The sequence below is a fragment of the Olea europaea genome, chromosome 6, assembly GCF_002742605.1.
Source record: "Olea europaea var. sylvestris chromosome 6, O_europaea_v1, whole genome shotgun sequence".
In the NCBI taxonomy this organism is placed as follows: Eukaryota; Viridiplantae; Streptophyta; class Magnoliopsida; order Lamiales; family Oleaceae; genus Olea; species Olea europaea.
This window is the reverse complement of record NC_036242.1, coordinates 3,062,397-3,070,073: the sequence shown is the minus strand read 5'-3', so window position 1 is coordinate 3,070,073 and position 7,677 is coordinate 3,062,397. Positions and strand designations below refer to the sequence as shown.

Here is a 7,677-nt window from a genome sequence, read left to right as displayed (position 1 = left end):
AGCTTTGCCAAACATGCACTTATTTTGATGGTTTTGGTTCAAATTGATGAACTGGTAATCATACTTGTATAAAACAGCAAACTAACTTTGTTGGTAGGACACAGGTACAAGTGCAGCCAGTACATCTCATGGCTAGATGCAAATGTTAATATCATTCAGCATCAGGCAAGACTCCAAGCCTCTGCTTCTGCTGCCTCAAAAAAATTGGTGGAAAGTGTCCGCACACTCCGCACACCGGGGTTTTGAACTTTTTTGTTTAAATTTAATCATGCAACCTAATTTTGTTTTGTTTGTTATTTTATTAGTTAAAAATATGTATTGAATATAATAAAAAAATATAATTACAAGAATCTAAAAAATAATAATAATCATTCTTCAAACAAAGAAATATTTAACTTCAATATAATACAAAAAAAAAAATCTAAAAAAAGGTTATGAAGAAGACAAAAATGAAAAAATAAAACCAGTGAAAATTTGTCATTATTCTTCCAATGGGAAATCAGTCACCAGTATGAATTTATTGTGTGGTGTTGAAATTTTTTTAAATAATCATAATAAATCTTCTTATTACTACGCTAATAAAATTACAGTAATTTTTTTTTTACAAATGGCATAAAAAAATTATTTTTATCTTCAACAAAAAGCACATTTAAAAATTAGCAATTTCATAATCACTTTTTTTTAATTCCCCGAAATACAATTATAAAAAAAGAAACAACATTTAGTACTAAGAAATTCAATATTAAATAAATTTTATACATTTATAACAAATTAGTAGCAATGCAACCGTATATGCAAACATAGCGTATGTATTGTATTTGCAGCTTACCAACAGCATATACGGTATGCTGTAAATACGGTATTTGCAGTTTACCGTATATGCTGCTTATCGTATTTGCAACCTATTGTATTTGTAGCTTACCCAACGTATTTGCAGTAAGTATATATTGTCTACCGTATTTGCAGCTTACTATATATACCAATTTTTGCACTTATAAATACCGAGAATGCAAACACCGTACATTCTCTTACCAAACCAAATGTAAAAAAATATATATAAAAATAAAAATAAAAATAAAAATTTCAGATTTTTATTTTTTTAACATAAGTATAAAATAAATATTAAAATATATGAAGGACAAAATATAAATACATATGAATATGCAAGTCGATTTATAACTTTGTGCTCAATCTTCAATTTTCCAATACTGAATTACACAAAATTTAGAAATATAACCTTCATTTCCAACTCAATCATATAAACACTATCAAAGAATATTGGTAAAATAGTTTATATAATCTCGTATATTTCTTATCTAAGTATGAAATATACAACCATATTTTTTTACTGTTGCAATTGTAAAAATAATTTACAATTATTTTCTTATATCGTGGAAATATTTCTAGATATTGCTTCAAAAACTTTCCTAAAATTTAAAATTCATAAATTAATAAAAATACGATAAATATAAAATTCATATAACGCACGCGACAATGACTTGTAACAAATCAAGTCGGCAAGACAAGGCATAGCTCCTGAAAATTCTTTTTAATTAAAAAAACTATTTTTAGAATCTAATTAAAAGCAATTTCATCATCTGTACGTAAGCCTGACCCTATCAGTCAAAAAAATCAGTGATTAATTAAATAATTTTAAGATGGGACAGATCCAGCATGATTTCTTTAATGAAACATAAAACGTATGAATCATTGTTGAAAATATTTTTTTAATTAATTATTTACAATTGTGCAGATAGTGAAGAGGTTGGTGAGATTTCATAAATCATATTTTTATATTTATTTATTTGTATTCTTCAGGGAAATTAAGGATTCTACTGTATTACGAATTCGAGTTCAAAATTTACGATGATTAAAAAAATACTATTATTATTTAACAGTATAAAAACAATCTTGGCCAAAAAAAAAAAAAAAAAAAAAAAAAAATTCTTCAATATTCAATGAACTTAGACCATCATATTTTCCGGCACTTGTACAATGTACCAAAATACTATGATTCCCGAAGTTCATCATATTGTGCGCCCTTGTGCAATGTACTGAAATACTATGAATCCCAACTTCATGCTAGGATTCTTAATAGGGTTAGTTTCATTTTTTGGTCATGGAGAGTGAAACATTAAGTCCCGTTTGACCTCCTTTAAAACTTTTCAATTCAATTTAATTTTTTCTTTCTCATACTTTTAACCACGCAATTTTCAATAAAATAATATTACATTCAAATTGAAATCTTTTTAGTCACACAATTTTCAAAAAGATACTATTCCTCCATTATAAATTCAAATAATGGGATCAAACGGGACTAAATGAGTCATCTAATTATGTTTAATACTATTATAATTTAATAGTGTTGTTTTGTAACATTCGTAAGGTGTAAGATAAACAAGAAAACTTAAAATAATTTCATTTTGTGTATTTAAGTTAATGTCTTGGGATTATATATACATGAGAGAAGGATGAAAATAGTTAACAATTCCATTGATGTTCCAAAACTTTTTCTTTCCATATTTAGACATTTATGCTGCGTCTTAGTTTCCACGATATATTCATCTAATTTCAATCCAAATACCAATAGATTATTAAGTGTAACTTAAGATTGAGCCCTAATGCCTATTAAGAAAACAAAACTCGAGAGAAAAAAAGAAGATAAATTTTAGTTCCAAGCAAAGGATAAGCAAATCTTGTTGAAATTACGATAAATAATAGTATTTTCTTGTCGAAATTAATAAAATCAAAACTTCATTTGTTTATAATAATTTTTGTATGGGCGCGTTCAACTTGACCGGTTGATATAGGGTGATTACATGCCTAGTTTCTTAAGCTTTGTCTAGTCTAATTTGATATCTTAACTAGTTGAACATGCAACTAGGCCATGGAATTGATTACGTGTCTAATTTTTTAAGTTCTGTCGAATATTAACCAGTAAAACGTTCAACTCAACCATGGAGTTAATTACATTTCTAGAATTGTCTAGTCATAATCAACACCTTAACTATTTAGATAGGCATCTTTACTTTAGACTCAACTAGTTTCTTAAAGTTTGCTCTCGTTAATCTTTCTACTGACTTTGTCTCTTTTTCATGTTGAACAAATACATATTTTAATTCTCTTTCCTTTGTGGGCAACAATCACAAACCTTATCCCTTTCATTTTTAATTACGAGGTAACGAGAAAAAATGTCCTAAATAATATAGTCATTTTCTCATTCAAGAAATATCACGAATTAAGATCAACAATAAAAATTGGAATCTCCACGTTCAAACTATATTAAAGGTGAAAAAAAAAATACATTTAATATTGACGACACTATTCATTTTGCACCAGATAAAAAATAATTAAAGATCGTAAAGAACGACATAAATCAATAATACGAGTCATTTGTCATTTTTCACTTTTGAATTAATTCCCAAAAGAAATAGAATTAAATAATGGCATTTTGGTAACTCTATTGCTTTGCAAGGGTGAATATATTAGGCGGTCAAACACTGTCGAGAATCCTCCGAGCTTCTCAGGAGCCCCAAAACCTTAATATATACATACGATTGTACTGACAACAACGCGATTGATCTTCGTAAATTTCTCAAACCCTAAATCCTCAAGTGATTACCTGCTCGAAAGGTAGAATTCTCTCTACTTCTCTATTCATATACCTGTTTGTCTGTGCATGTGAATTAGTGTTTTTCCCTAAAAATTTCATGTTCAAGTTTCGATTTTTTTCATTCTCTATCTGTTGAATTCAGGTAACGGATATGTAGATATAAATCTGAGTTAATTTATCANTGTTCAAGTTTCGATTTTTTTCATTCTCTATCTGTTGAATTCAGGTAACGGATATGTAGATATAAATCTGAGTTAATTTATCATAACAATTAACTGAATTAAGACCCTTCTTTTTTGCTGTATTGAATTTATGAAGTTCTCATTTTTTCGGCGGATCGATTCAATTTTTTTAGTTTCTTGGAATTATGCATTTTTCTTAGTGTTTTTGTGGTATTAAATCTGTCGGGCCTCTGATAGATTAAATCCAACTTTCGGTATTTCTTATTTCATCAGTTTTGAACTGTTTAACAGGCGTTGCTGGTGGAAGAAAAAGGATGAATAATAGTTCCCATTTGAATGCATAATTTTTGGTCCAATTTGCAAATTTATAATTCAGTTAGTGCCCCAACTGTGTTTATTCGCATTGTTGTGTGAGTTTTGACTCTATTAAGATTGGGGGTCTTCTTCAATTAGAGGACCCTACAGATTGGGATCATACAGTTGAGGTAACGGTTTCTGAGGGGTTTGTTGGTTGGGTTTTCTATAAAAATGCCAGCTGTACAGAAGCTTTATAATGCGTGTAAAGCATCTCTTTCGCCGAATGGACCCGTGTCAGAAGAGGCTCTCGACAAAGTTCGCAATCTATTAGGTAAAAAGATAATAAATATTTGTCGTCATTTATTTTGCATATCACATTTTTAATCATGATTCCTCCTAAATGTTAAATGAGAATTGGTTTGTTGTATTAAATTAAATGACATTTTTATGCTGAATAAACATATTTAACGTGCAATCTATCTGCACAAGTATTATATGAGTTGGTTATGTATTTGCCATTTGCCAGCACCAGTTGATGAATATGGAAATATAATTGGGCTCTTTTGGTAAGCAAGAATAACTTGTTAACTTTTATGTTATTTAGGCCCCGCTTGGTACACATTAATGTAAAAATGAGAATGAAAAATATAGCCGTTACGAACCCACACAAGAGATAGAAAGTCAAATATAGTGGCTTGATGTGATGGATAACGGTCATATTTTTCATTTTAATGAGCTAATAATCGGAAACAAATGGGGGCTTGCTAGAGCTGCTGTGTATATATATATTTTTTAATCAATAATGGAATTATATTTCGTGCTTCCTGAATACACTGATGGACACAAGAGTTCAGATTACACGAAATATGTATATCTAGTATTTATTTGAATTCTCCCTGATTTATTTGTGTAAATTTACATTACATTTAGCATTGGCTGATTAGATCTCCTCTTGTCTGTGTAAATGCAATGTAATGATTTTGTTGATGTAAAATCTAATATAACTGTTTTAAAAGGGAGATAATTGTGGCAGTTGATGATCCCATTGCCAACAGAAAAGTTCTGCTCGTGTAAAATGACAGTCGTGTCTCCAGCACAATATAGCTGCCATGTGCACTATCATGGCGATATGACAGTAGTGGATAATGCTCTGCTTTAGATATTTTCTATGTAAACTTTGGATATGCCAGTAGATTTTATGTTGGGCTAGGTTTTACAAGCACTAGAGTTTGACTCCTTAGGAATTCCTCTGAGTCTATAAAACAAAGAGGTTGGTGTTCATTTTTCAATTTAACTTATGAACCTCTTGATTTTATGTTTCCTTGCCTTTTAGGTCATCATTATAGCAATGGTCACCTTTGGTTGGGATTCTGATTGGATGAGTAATAGTTTCACTTTGGCACATTGAACAGCTTAAGTATTGGTGTAGTTATTTACAAGAATTATATTGGTTTGATATAGTCTGGGTCTTTCAGCTCTCAAAACCAAGTTTTTCTAAGTTAATGCCAAAATTCAACTCTATTGTGTCTATAGTGTTCTTGCAGTAATCTCTGTAACTCTTTCAACATCTTCATGGGCTCTTTAATGTGCATATGCACATTATTTTTTCCCATCCTTAAATAGAAATTTGATTAGATTTATTCTTGCATCCTCAAGTGCAATTTCACTAGAATTTCATATGCGAATTTAAAAGCTTGGATTAGTGGCTTATCCAAATTTTTAGTGTTCAATTATTTTAGTAGCTAGTACTTGTGGGATCAAGGTAAATACAGCATATGATTACCAATAATTCTACTAGTAGATGTTATCAACATTATTCACCACTATGCATTGCACCACCTGAGTTGTACATCCAAAATAAACCGAGAATTTGGACATCGATTAGGGCTCTATTAGCGTTATTCTAAGTCATGACTTGCTATTTGTTCAAGATTATTTACTTCACTTTCTTCAAATCTTGTTCATTATCTTGAGAAATGTAATATTTGTTTCTCTTTGTCAAATTTTTGGTGGACGCAATGTGCTTGCGTGGAAGAAATAATTTTCTGCACGGTCGAGAAAAGTTATGTGTGTGTAACGTTGTATAATATGGCTTGCTGCTTCTTTCTGTGTTTGGTTTCTTTTTCGGTTAAGAATAATAGCTTATAGGAAGTGGGAACAGAACATTGAATTGAGACTATTCTGTGTCAACTTTGTTATGAATTTCTCAATATTGGGCCTTCTCTGACAAGATTGAACTTCATTTTTATTTTTTTTTGGGTTACTTTTTATTGTCATGTGCTGTCTGCAATTCCTCAAGTTGTGCACAGTATCTTCATTTCTGAATTCTGATCATGTTAGTCCACTAACAAGGAAAAACATAGCTTCATACTGTGTTGGAGCACTAAAAACATTGCAATGAGCCCACTTTAGGATTATGGTGTTAAAATATGTAGAGATTCAAGAAATGAATGCCAGCCTTGGATGTTTTAATTCAATTGGTTTTTAGAATTAACTAGTTGTATGCTTCCAGGAATAGTGACAATTATGGAAGAAATGGCTGTAAGAGTGGTTTAAGAAGACCTCCTACTTGATAGGTTGTGTGTAAGTATGATGTGTTACGTATGGAGACATTTGTATGCTTGTGCATGTCACAGAGGGAGCACGAACTTGATAAGCTATGGATAAGTAAGTGTACATGAAGTACATCAGAACAAATAGTCTCCATTGTGCAGAATCTGTTTGGCATGACGTGGATATATATTGCTTTCGGGAACTTATCTGTATATGCTTGTGCATATCACTAGGTGAAAGCTGATTTGCTCACTACATTGTTTTACTAGTTAAAAATTTGTTCTACAAATTGCCCAGCTCTATTTATATACTTTGCATAGACCTAGGGATTTAAGCTCTGTATACCGGCGATCTCTGTGAGAGAGAAATATTGAACATTTCCATGAAATCTGAACTACTTTCTCGTGATACTCAGTAAATTGGAATGGATAAGAGGTGTTGTTTTCATGGCTATGATTTTATTCTACTGATTTCCTTTATGTAATGGTTTAATTTTCTGCTTCAAAAGGCAAACAAAGGCACTACAGAAATATGGGACTACATTGTTTTTCGAAATATTGAGGAAAATTATTTTCTATTCCTTAGATCTTCTTTTCGATTCTCTGTGTAAATTGATTAAAGAAAAAATCATCACTTTCACCCTCTAGTGCTCTCATCTTTTTAATGGGTTACGTTCTTCCTTCATCAAAGATACTTTAAAATGATTGAGCAAGCTTTGGCAGGAGAATACCTTTGGATTCCAAGATATTCTTGCTGAAATGCAAGATATTACATGATGGGTACGTATTAAGTCCCAGTAGGAGACTGCTGGGAAGCTCATATACGGTAGAGATAAGTATTTTGTCAAAATAACTTAAGCTCACAACCTTGCTACTAGGGATACTATTCTGTTTGGATCTATTAGAAGTTTTTCATTAAATTATGTGGTGAAGAAATACATCTAATGTCTGTTTGGACCACTCTAGTTTTTCGAGGAGCACAAATGTGATCTAATAAAACATAGTAACATTATGTATAACAAAGGACAAAAGC

The 7,677-nt window shown here is 30.8% G+C and overlaps 1 long non-coding RNA gene across 1 annotated transcript; it reads left to right on the top strand.

The window, feature by feature from the left end:
• The first annotated feature begins 3,433 nt into the window (after positions 1 to 3,433).
• Positions 3,434 to 7,424, top strand: LOC111395513. The gene is made up of 2 exons (XR_002702806.1): positions 3,434 to 3,633; positions 4,087 to 7,424. It is a non-coding gene; the product is annotated as an uncharacterized LOC111395513 (long non-coding RNA).
• The last annotated feature ends 253 nt before the right edge of the window (positions 7,425 to 7,677 follow it).